This window comes from Carassius auratus, unplaced genomic scaffold (genome assembly GCF_003368295.1).
Source record: "Carassius auratus strain Wakin unplaced genomic scaffold, ASM336829v1 scaf_tig00038947, whole genome shotgun sequence".
NCBI classification, from domain to species: domain Eukaryota; kingdom Metazoa; phylum Chordata; class Actinopteri; order Cypriniformes; family Cyprinidae; genus Carassius; species Carassius auratus.
This window is the reverse complement of record NW_020526478.1, coordinates 30,968-42,500: the sequence shown is the minus strand read 5'-3', so window position 1 is coordinate 42,500 and position 11,533 is coordinate 30,968. Positions and strand designations below refer to the sequence as shown.

The following is an 11,533-nucleotide window of genomic DNA, read 5'->3' as shown; positions in this document are numbered from 1 at the left end:
CAGAAAACAAACTAGTAATTTTTAAGTTAATGTTGTCTTCCCTTGTCATCCACAAATTCCATCCATCCATCCATCATCTTCCGCTTATCCGGGGCCGGGTCGCGGGGGCAACAGTCTAAGCAGAGACGCCCAGACTTCCCTCTCCCTAGCCACTTCTTCCAGCTCTTCCGGGGGGACCCCGAGGCGTTCCCAGGCCAGCCGGGAGACATAGTCCCTCCAGCGTGTCCTAGGTCTTCCCCGGGGCCTCCTCCCGGTGAGACGTGCCTGGAACACCTCCCTGGGAAGGCGTCCAGGAGGCATCCGAAATAGATGCCCGAGCCACCTCAGCTGGCTCCTCTCGATGTGGAGGAGCAACGACTCTACTCTGAGCTCCTCCCGAGTGACCGAGCTTCTCACCCTATCTCTAAGGGAGCGCCCAGCCACCCGACGGAGAAAGCTCATTTCGGCCGCCTGTATCCGGGATCTTGTCCTTTCGGTCATGACCCACAGCTCATGACCATAGGTGAGAGTAGGAACGTAGATTGACCGGTAAATCGAGAGCTTTGCCTTACAGCTCAGCTCCTTCTTCACCACGACAGACCGGTACAGCGACCGCATTACTGCAGAAGCTGCACTGATCCGTCTGTCAATCTCACGTTCCATCCTTCCCTCACTCGTGAACAAGACCCCAAGATACCTGAACTCCTCCACTTGAGGCAGGAACTCTCCACCAACCTGAAGTGGGCAATCCACCCTTTTCCGACTGAGAACCATGGCCTCGGACTTGGAGGTGCTGATTCTCATCTCAGCCGATTCACACTCGGCTGCAAACCGTCCCAATGCACACTGAAGGTCCTGGTCTGAGGATGCCAACACGACAACATCATCCACAAATTCATTTTCCCAATTTTAACAATTCTAGGTTTATTTTTAAAATGCTCTTAACACTCTGATCAATAATGCTAAATGTAGATGGAAAAAATGTCTCGTCACAAACCTGTTTTGAGCGGTCACAGTTATGCATAACAGGCAAAAATAACTATATTTGCAGCATTGCTGTTTTCTGCCGTGTCTGAGCTGAAGTCTCCATCAGTTCTGCTGCTCACTGTATTTCTGCTTCTGTTTTTAAAATAACCGCATCATCTGCAGCTCTTTATCATGCTTTAGTGCCTTTATAGAGAAGCAAAGCTTGAATGAAGCATGTTTGGCTCTAGGGTTTAACTGTGAAAGATCATTACTGTGAGCACTCATGGTGTGAACTGCTCTGTTGTTTTGAAGCAGAGCTCATAGAAATGGTCAAATGGTGCTGAATTAAGATTTCTCTTCACTGGGAGTAAGGGTCTGAGTACATCCCTGAAAAAACAGACTTTTTCTCTCCATACACACCAGCATTCAGTGAGCCGCTCTGTGACTTTCTGCTTCTTGGTTGAGTTTCTGCTGTTCCAAAACACTTCCACTCTCCAACAATACCACTCACATAAAGATTGTGCAATCTCTAGCTGGGATGAAGTTTCACAAACGGTCTTATTGTAAAGGTGGCATCTTATCGCAGCACCACGCTTGAGTTCACCGAGCTCTTCAGAACAACATGTTTTTTCACAGATGTTTGTAAATGCAGACTGCATACAGCCGTGTCAATGAGTCTGACTGAAACACCTGAATTCAGTCATTAAGAGCTGTGTCCCAATGCTTCTGTCCATGTACTTTATCATCTATATATGTAAAGTTGATCATATATAAGATATTGTAAATACAAAAGAAGAACATTCTTGTCTAAACACAACTATTGCAAGAACAAGAGATGAACAAGTCTGTCTCTCTCTCAGCAGGAAGACTGTGTGTGTGTGTGTGACGTCAAAGCTGTTGCAAAAAGCTGCAGAAGAGAGAGAGCTTTGTGCCTGGACAAACACACACTCTCTCTCACACACACACACACACACACGCGTTCTGGGTGATGAAGAAAATGTGGAACAAAATTGCAGAACATGTAGAAGTGAAACTGCCGCTCAAGCCTTCAATCCAACTCTACCAGTGACCATACCCACACACACACACACACACACACACACACACACACACACACACTCCTTTGTGGCGGTAAGGCTGGTTTCCGGCGAGCTGCTCAAACAGCGACGTCCCCCTACAGGAAGTGACACAAATGAAATCGGTGCGCTTCTAAAAAGCAGCAAGAGCCTGCTGGCACACAGGAGAGATTCAAGAATACGCTTCACTCAGGAGTCTTTCATAAACCATTACAGGCACAACTCAGATTTCACCATCGTCAGAGCTTCTGGTGGAAACACTTCAGCATGAGGAGGACTTTTCTTTATTCAGCAGATGCTTTTATCCGAAGCAACTTACAAATGAGAAAGAAAAGCAATTGATAATTACAATAAGAAAGCTCAAAGAGAAGAGCCAAAGTCATCATGGGCAGGAACTGACTGAATGGATCTGCCAAACACACGCAGACAATAACAAAAGGAAAAGTGAGAATATCAGATTATGAGTTTCTTCTGATATCTGACGTGTTAATGTGATGTCAGGTTGTTAAGCACACCTAGTGTAAACGTGCTCACAGGAAAGGCTCATAAATCAGACGCACAATGCAAAGACAAGCGTTCATACTGAGATTTCCGTCCTTTTACCAGCCACACAGAAATGATTCTGTAAAATCAGCACGTCTGTGAGTCTTGCTCTCTGCACTTCCTGTGTTGCAGTATCAGGGCATGTAAAGTTCATCTCCAGCTCCAGCGTTATTCATCCACCGCTGCTGGACTCCTCTGATCTCAGATCTACATCGTCTGACGCTCTTATACACCAGAGACTGATCCAAAACCTGCTGAAAGTCCATCTAGACAGAAGAAGATCACTCACTGGGCGGCATCCATGAGGAACTCAACAAGCATCACATGAGGAACTCAAGACAAGACACCAGTTCAAATAAATGTCTATTATAAATACAGTTCATTTATCATTACATGCTACAAAAATCAATACTAATAAATTATTTTTAAAACAAAAAATTTTAATAAATGAATATGGTAATACTTTTTTAAAAAATCATCATGATTATAAAGAAAGAAAGTCACAAATCACACGCAGGTGAATCTGTTGTGAATGGACCACGTGTGTGTCCTGCACTGAATGGTACAGTGTTGTAACAGGACTCCCATCAGTGTGAGTATAAATGATCCGCTGCGGTGAGCTCCTGATCTGTGGACGTGTCTCTAGCTGACCAGCTCTCGCTCGTGCTCCAGTGATCACTCTGTCATTACACTGGACCGTCCTCAGGAATCTGACCGTCTTCACCACACCGGCAGATGGTAACCACGGCGACCGGCGTGTTTGTTTTGATGTTTACCGTCTGAGAGGCGGCTTTGTTCACGCAGCTCCCAGAATGCACCTCAGCGGCGTCTCCAACGATCATGATTTCCCTCAATCTCCAGCGAATCAACCGCTAACCTTCTCTCAGCCGTCTGTGTCTGAGTGTGTGTGTGTGTGTGTGTGTGTGTGCTGAGGTTGCCAGACAGACTCTGTACATCATACTGAGACAAAGACTCGTTCTTCTGAGGGAAAACCCCCAGTGCAGTAGAATCCAGCCCACGACCGACAGAGCCTGGCAATCTCTCTCAGACTTCAGACAGTCAGAAACCCCAGCAACCAACCAAACCACTTAGCAACACCCTATTAGCCATCCACACCATACGGCAACAACCCTGCAACTACACATACAACACAACACAACATCACCATATCAACCACCCAAACAACATAGCAACTCCCTGGCAACAACACATAGCAATGCGCAACAACCCAGCAACCACATAGCAACACCTTGTTAACCACCTAAACTACATAGCAATGACCTGGCAACCACCCAACACTCATAATATTTTAGCAATACATTTCTCTAACATCTGAAAACTCTTTCCAAGTGAAAGCCTCTATATCTCTCTCTCTCACACACACACACACACACACACACACACAGAGCAGGTTCATTAAAGGGTTCTCTGAAATCAGTCACTAATAAACTCCTGTGTGCCACTCTTTAACCAGTATCAGGAGCTATAGCTGACCTCTGACCCTGTCAAACCCTCTGGAATACCTGCAGCTCATTTAATACCTTCCAGCATGCATCACAAAAGAACAACTCTATAGTTGTGTCCAGGGTTACTCATGTGAACTAAAACTAAAATCATTAAAAAAATTATAAACTTGGTATAGGAGAGAGAGAGAGAGAGAGAGAGAGATAGAGATAGAGAGATTTTTTTCTCAGATAGTTACCAATACATTTATAATATTTCTTTATTTTAACTTAATATTAAAAAATATACTTAAAAAAATTGAAAATACACAACAAAAAACAAAACCTTTAAACTAAAAATGAAAACAGAAAAAAAACTGAATTCAAAAATATTAATTAACGCTATAAAAGCATCTCAATGAGACTAGAATAACACTGGAACTGCCTCATCAATACACAGATCTAAATATTCAGACAGAAGATCCAGGTATGACGCAGAGGTATTTGAGGCAAACAGCACATTTTGTTTATTTACATGACACACTCCAGTCCTCCCTTCAATCTAAAGTTTCTGCCACTACTCAAATGATTTGGGTCACTGTGTGTGTGTGTTTCTGGAATACTCTGCCCCCTTGACATGCTCATTCCAGAGCGCCGCTGTCTTTGGGAAAAAGCTGAACTCCCAGGGCATGCTGGGAAATATTTCTGAGGGTGGAAAAAGGGGAATCCCGTGCCAAGATCGTACCTGCCTCCTCCCCAAATCTGCTGCTCAATCTCCGGATGTGGCCTTTCCAAAATAAAGAGTCGGCAAGGCCATGAGCTGCTCGTCCTTATCACACACACACACACACCCACCAACCCACACACACACACAGCAAACACGAGTGTTAGATGCTGTACATTTCAACATTCAGCTGAGCTCCGATTCAAAACATTATTATATCATGAAAGAGAACAAGTAAAAGGTTTAAATACAGCAAATGAAAACGAGTGAGTGAACCCGGACACTAAAAGATCATTTCCTCACCCTCATGTTGTTCCAAGCCTGCATGAGTTTCTTTCTTCTGCTGAACACAAAGAAGATGTTATGAAGAATGTTGGGATCTAAACAGCTGACGGTAGCCATTGACTTCCACTGTATGTAAGGCTACTGCAAACTGTTTGGTTGACTGAAAAATAGTAAAAAAATTATATTATTTTACCTTCACTTCCAAATAACTTTATGGTTTTGTTACCATTTTTTGCCTTTAGTTAATATATTGCTAATGCAGTAAAGCGGTCAGACACTTTTGTGGTCATCTTTGGAGTCTCAGCTCTTGGGACTCCTGCTGTTTCATAGAAGAAAGGAAGTCTTATATTTGATGCCAGAATGATCATTTCTGGGTTAGCTCTCACATCAAGTCTCTCTGCTCTGCTCGGTGTTTTAAAGAGACTCAGTCCAACTGTGTCTGATATCCACCACTCCACAGGCTTCTTTCAGTCATACTCATCCCACCTCAAAGTCAACTCTAAGGCAGAAGTGGACAAACAGATCAAATCCTCACAGTTTCTCTTTAATACTGTGATCCAGTTTTAAGCGCGAGTCACACAGAAACACCTCAGAACAGCAGAGTCCTGCACTGAGCAGCAGCACAGAAAACACAGCTGACGTCAGAGAGCTTCCTCCTCAGGTCTGCAGACAATGAGGTTCTCAGTCTGACTGCGTTTAAACTACAGACTCTTATAGGAGACCGTTTCAATCAATCACCGTCAGGTGCTGCCTAAATAACAGGGATAGACGATTTGGCTAAAATCAAAGCCAAATAATGCAATTCAGACTAAAATGTTATAGTAACAGGCTAACTAAACTTCTGAAAAGACGAAACCAGAGTGTCATAAATCACACTTAAATATGCATGTGCAAAAACTACCAAGTTGCAACAGTCGCAACATCTAACTACTGGGGTGCCTCAGGGCTCAGTTCTTGGACCACTTCTCTTCTCTGTCTACATGGCATCATTAGGTTCTGTCATTCAGAAACATGGCTTTTCATACCACTGCTATGCTGATGACACTCAACTCTACCTCTCATTAAATCCTGATGATCCGACGGTAGCCATTCACATCTCAGCTTGTCTAACAGACATTGCTTCCTGGATGATGGACCATCACCTTCAACTCAACCTTGCCAAGACAGAACTGCTTGTGATTCCAGCAAACCCATCGTTCCATCCCAATTTCACCATCAAGTTAGGCACATCAACCATAACTCCTTCAAAAACAGCTAGAAGCCTTGGAGTTATGATTGATGATCAGCTGACTTTCTCAGACCACATTGCTAAAACTGTCCGATCCTGCAGATTTGCTTTATTCAACATCAAGAAGATCAAGCCTTTCTTTGGGAACATGCTGCACAACTCCTTGTTCAAGCTCTTGTTCTGTCCAGGCTGGACTATTGCAATGCTCTCTTGGCAGGTCTTCCAGCCAATTCTATCAAACCTTTACAATTAATTCAGAACGCAGTAGCAAGATTAATTTTTAATGAGCCAAAAAGAATACGTCACACCTCTGTTTATCAATTTGCACTGGCTTCCATTAGCTGCTCGTATAAAATTCAAGGCATTAATGTTTGCCTACAAAACTACCACTGTTTCTGCACCCATTTACCTAAATTCGTTACTTCAGACTTATGTGCCTCTAGATGCTTGTGTTCTGCAAGTGAACGTCGCTTGATTGTGCCATCCCAAAGAAGCACAAAGTCACTTTTACGGACTTTTAAATTAAATGTTCCTCCTGCTGGAATGACCTCCCCAACTCAATCCGAGTCCTTAGCCATCTTCAAGAATCGGCTTAAACACATCTCTTCCATCTTTATTTGACTCTCTAACTTTAAAACTCACTATTCTAATTCTCGAACTACCTTTCTAATCTTTTTGTATTATATATTTGTATTTTTTTTACTATACAATTATAAAAAAAAGACCGCTAACACTAGCGTGTTGTATTCTTTTTCTATTCTATCTGTTTTCTTTTTATTTATTATTTTATTTAAAAGCCCTTGCTACGTGTACTGTTTAAACTAACTAAGACTTGTTATAGCACTTACATATAAAAGAGAAGCGGCGGACAGCTGACCAGCAGGAATCACACACATCATCATGATCATGACTGCAAACACAAGATAACAGGGAAGAGAACCACACTTTACAGGTTTGACCACGAAAGCCTTCATTTTGCAGCCCAGACCAGCTCAACGCATCAGAAATAAAAGCTACATAATGAAGGAGCAGGCCATATTTATAACAAATATTTAGCTAAAAAAACATAAAAATCTTAAAATCACTTAACTGACAAATAACTGAAAACATGCAAAAACAAATGGAGGAATGAATGTCAACACAACACATGACGCTTAATCTAGCAGTATCATGCATTACAGTATGAAATGATCCGACCTGACTCATGTTTTAGTCTCCTCACAAACTCCTCCAGATTCACTGGAGTCCCTTTCTTCATGCAGGAGAGCGACAGATGATGAGAGAACGACAGCGATCACATGAGACCTGACACTCATCTCCAAATACTCAGTCGGGACACAATCCCAACGGCACGAGTCTTCATATCTCTACAGAATACAACTCTACTATCACAGCTCGAAAGATCAAGTCTATACATCTGTACCTGTGAAAATAAAGCGGTGTATGCCACACAGCTAATCTCAACTGCTTGACTGCTCATAACATAAGTGTAACTATATTAGGTTTCCACTCTAATCAGCTAAATACAACTATGAGCAATATAGACACAGATATTATAAACATGAACACTGTGAGATTCTGTGAAGCTGCTTTGTGGAAACCACCAGGTCTACAAATAGAAGTGACTTGTCTTGACTCCTCTGTAGTTCCTGTGGAGGGATATTCAGTCCTTGAGCTCACCTGGAAAACACCAGACGCTGGGACTTTGGACTGGAGACACAAGTCTGAATGAAGGACACGAAAGCTCCTCCCAGGACAAACACCACAGCGATGGGTCACACACATCCTCTCAGACTCTGTGTGATGCTGGACTCTCAGCTGATTTTGAGCAGGATGATTTCACTGTGGGTGGAATCAGGATTCAACTAAATCAGCCGGATGAGCGGAGCGAGAATCCAGCCTCGCTACTGATGCCCGGATTTTTGATACATCGATTCGTTTTTGGAAACTCTTTCTAGAACATACTATAAACATACAACAACTACTTGATTCATTCATATCAGAACCAGAATACATGCTTCACTGAACCATAACATCCCATCTGACCAAATCAAACAAAGATGACAGAATAAAACTGATTCAACGCAGAAGAGACCCTTCATCACAGACGCTTCACACTAAACTACAGATGAAAGAAATTAACATTAATACTTATTACAAAAGAAAGGCAGCATTTTGATTTTCAAGCCTTTACTCTAAAATATTTCCATGAATAAATCTCTGACAGAGACAACCAGCCAATCACTGTGTGCATAGTTAATTAGCATGCTGACATCATCCATAGCAACAAGGTCAGCCCCGCCCCCTTACTCTTATCTTAAGACTTCTCTCTACTCCTCAATAAAAGTGTGTCTCAGCAGCTTTGGGAATAAGTTTTAAGAGGAAACTCTTAGCGGAAACTTTTACTGCTATTTAGGAGAACTCTTGGTGGTGAGATTCGAGCCCTGAACGCCGGCCCATAATCCTCTGCCATCGAGCTCAGCACAGGAACAGAGCGAGGCTGTCTTTAGAAAACGAGTAGGAAGCGAAAAATGAAGTTAGGCTGGGGGGGGGGGCAGACGAAACAAGAAAGAAAAACACAGGATGCTGCGATCTGGAACGACAGAGCTCGAGAGACAAGTACAGGCAGGTCTGGGACAAAGAGCTCGGAAAGAATTAAAAAACAACAGAGAGAGAGAGAGAGAGATAAGATCGCAGCTACAGCCGCTGGATTGTGCTGCCTTAGCTGCAGTGTGTTGTGAGCCGGCTTTAAAAAGTTTGTTTTACGCAACAGAGGTGGTTTCCAGCCCCGGACGCACTCTCTCCTGACTCGAGAGGGAAGTGAAGGATCATGGGACATACGTGGGTGGACAATAACCAAACAGACACTGGGGTAAAGGTGTGAGAGAGTGGGAAAAAAAGAGAGGAAAACTGAGGAAGGAAGACTACAAATACTCGCTTTTGAAAAGCACTGCATATCTCCATTTACTTAGTGCTTATGAGATAAATATGAATAGTCCTGACTCAATACTCTGATTGAGTTGTGATCAAAGTCTCTGCGAATGCAGAAAAATAAACACCTGTTATACACAAGAAATCAACATGGTACAATATAATGAGTGATATAAACAAAGTCTAGCTCAGTACTACATGTCTGCGTCCTAATATGATCTTTGACCCGTGTGTGGTCTTCTTATCGAGTTTCGCAACTTGGCAAATTGTGTGTGTGTCATATCCAGGCCAACAACATTCCCTTCACAACTGTGTGATACATGCCATGGGAATATCCTCTTCTCCGAAACAGGCGATTCACTCAGAGTCCTGGAGCACAAACAAATAACCCCAATACATACTGCACAGGCCCAGGCAGAACATTAATAGAATTGATTTAAGTAGAGCTAAATTTACTACAGCGGAGCTGAAAGCACAATCGAGCGAGACACAATACCAAAGCAGACACACATGCAACAGGTCTCTGTAAATGAAGGCCGGAAACCTGCAGAGCTGTTCCCAGAGTCCTGCGGGCGAGACCCCATGTGGGCCTGATAATAATCCCAAACCAAAACAACTCCAGCAGCAGCTGAAAGGACCATACTGGACGGGAAATCAGAGATGGACTCTAAACTGGAAAGGAAACTGGAGCACTCCTGTAGGTCAATGAGATGGTCATGGGCTCCATTCCCAGCCAATGCATGAACTGATCAAAAATTGAGCTTGAATGCAATGCAAGTTGCTTTGGAAAAAAAACATCTGCCAAATGCATTCATGTAAATATATAAAATAAATGGTCTAAATAAGCCAGTCTACATTTTGTGGCACTCAAAAAATTAGACTGGCAATAGAAATGCTGATGTGTTCGATTCCCAGGAAATGCATGAACTGGCCAAATGTGTAGATGAAGGTTGCTTTGGAAAAAAAGAGTCAGCATCAATGTAAATATAAAAGAAATGGGTCCTTTATGATGATTTTCTGCTCTAAACGTGTGGCACTCTTAAGGTGGAGTATGGCAGAGGCTGTGGAGTCGATTCCCAGCCAATGCATGAACTGATCAAACGTACAGCTTGAATTCAGCTTAAGTAGCCTTTGCATAAATGTAAATGTGTGCTGGACACAGAGTCATGAAAGGCAAACACATTAGCATGTCTAGAATATAAGGATGTGAACTCACTGTTGTTGGACTTGAGGTCTCGGTGGATGACGGGGACGATGGCCTCGTTGTGCAGGTACTGCATCCCTCGGGCGATCTGCACTGCCCAGTTGACCAGCACATGTGGTGGGATCCTCCGTCCGGCCAGAGCGCGGCTCAGCGGGCCACCGGACGCGTACTCCATGACCAGACACAGGTTGGGCTCCTGCAGGCACACACCGATGAGTGCGATGATGTTGGGGTGCTTGAGCATGGCGAAGAGCCTGGCTTCGTTCTGGACGTTCTGTGCTGTGACACTGATGTCCTCGTCTGGATCCTGACGGGCCGCTTTTACGGCCACCAACTCGCCCTTCCAGGTCCCTCGGTAGACCTTCCCGAAGCCGCCGACCCCGATGACCTCCTCCAGACTCAGCTCGCTGAAGTCCACCGTGTCCGGCTCCAGCTCGCTCACCACGGCCGGTCCCAGACCCGAGCCCTGCAGCTCACCGTATCCACTGGGCTTGAAGGAGACATAGTTGGAGGGGAAGATTCCCACCTTGTTGTTGACCTTTCCCGCCCACCATCCTTCGTCTCCGGATATCTCCGAATCCAGAGACAGGACCTCCACCAGGTCTCCTTTACGCAGCGTGAGTTCGTCTTCCCCGAAGCCTCATAGTCGAACAAAGCGGTCCAAACCGGGTTGGTGAAGTTACCCTTCTGAGTCTGATCCAGACTCTTCCAGGCGGACACCGGGCCGCGGGAGAATATGTTCTTCAGCGGCTCCATGGAGAGTTTACAAGGCGCTTGGGTTGAAATCAGATGAAGTGTGTTGTTGAAGTTCAGGTGGGTACGTCACGACCCCTCTCTCCCCAGATCTCTGTACGTCCGAATCATCGGTGGACGTGTCTCCATCAGACATCAATCCTCATGTAGAGTAAATGGACGCTCCAAGGTCCAGATCGGTGACGGGTGGTCACTTCAAGAGCGTTTCTTCCAGCATACTCTGAAAACACCAGTCACAAACGTCACACGGGTTCAAAGAGACGAAAGCATGACTTAGCGAGATCTCAAAGTCCTTCTAAAGCTCCAAGTGTCTGGTGGAAGCGGAGACGCATCAGTCCAGGAGAGTTGAGCAGGACTCAGTTCAGCGCTCCATTGAGAGCTCAGTATTTTTAGCTGCTGCTT

At 44.3% G+C, this 11,533-nt stretch overlaps 1 pseudogene; it reads right to left on the bottom strand.

The window, feature by feature from the left end:
- Positions 1-11,213, bottom strand: part of LOC113083580 (mitogen-activated protein kinase kinase kinase 11-like) — a 25,960-nt pseudogene extending 14,747 nt beyond the window's left edge.
- Positions 11,214-11,533: the final 320 nt, after the last annotated feature.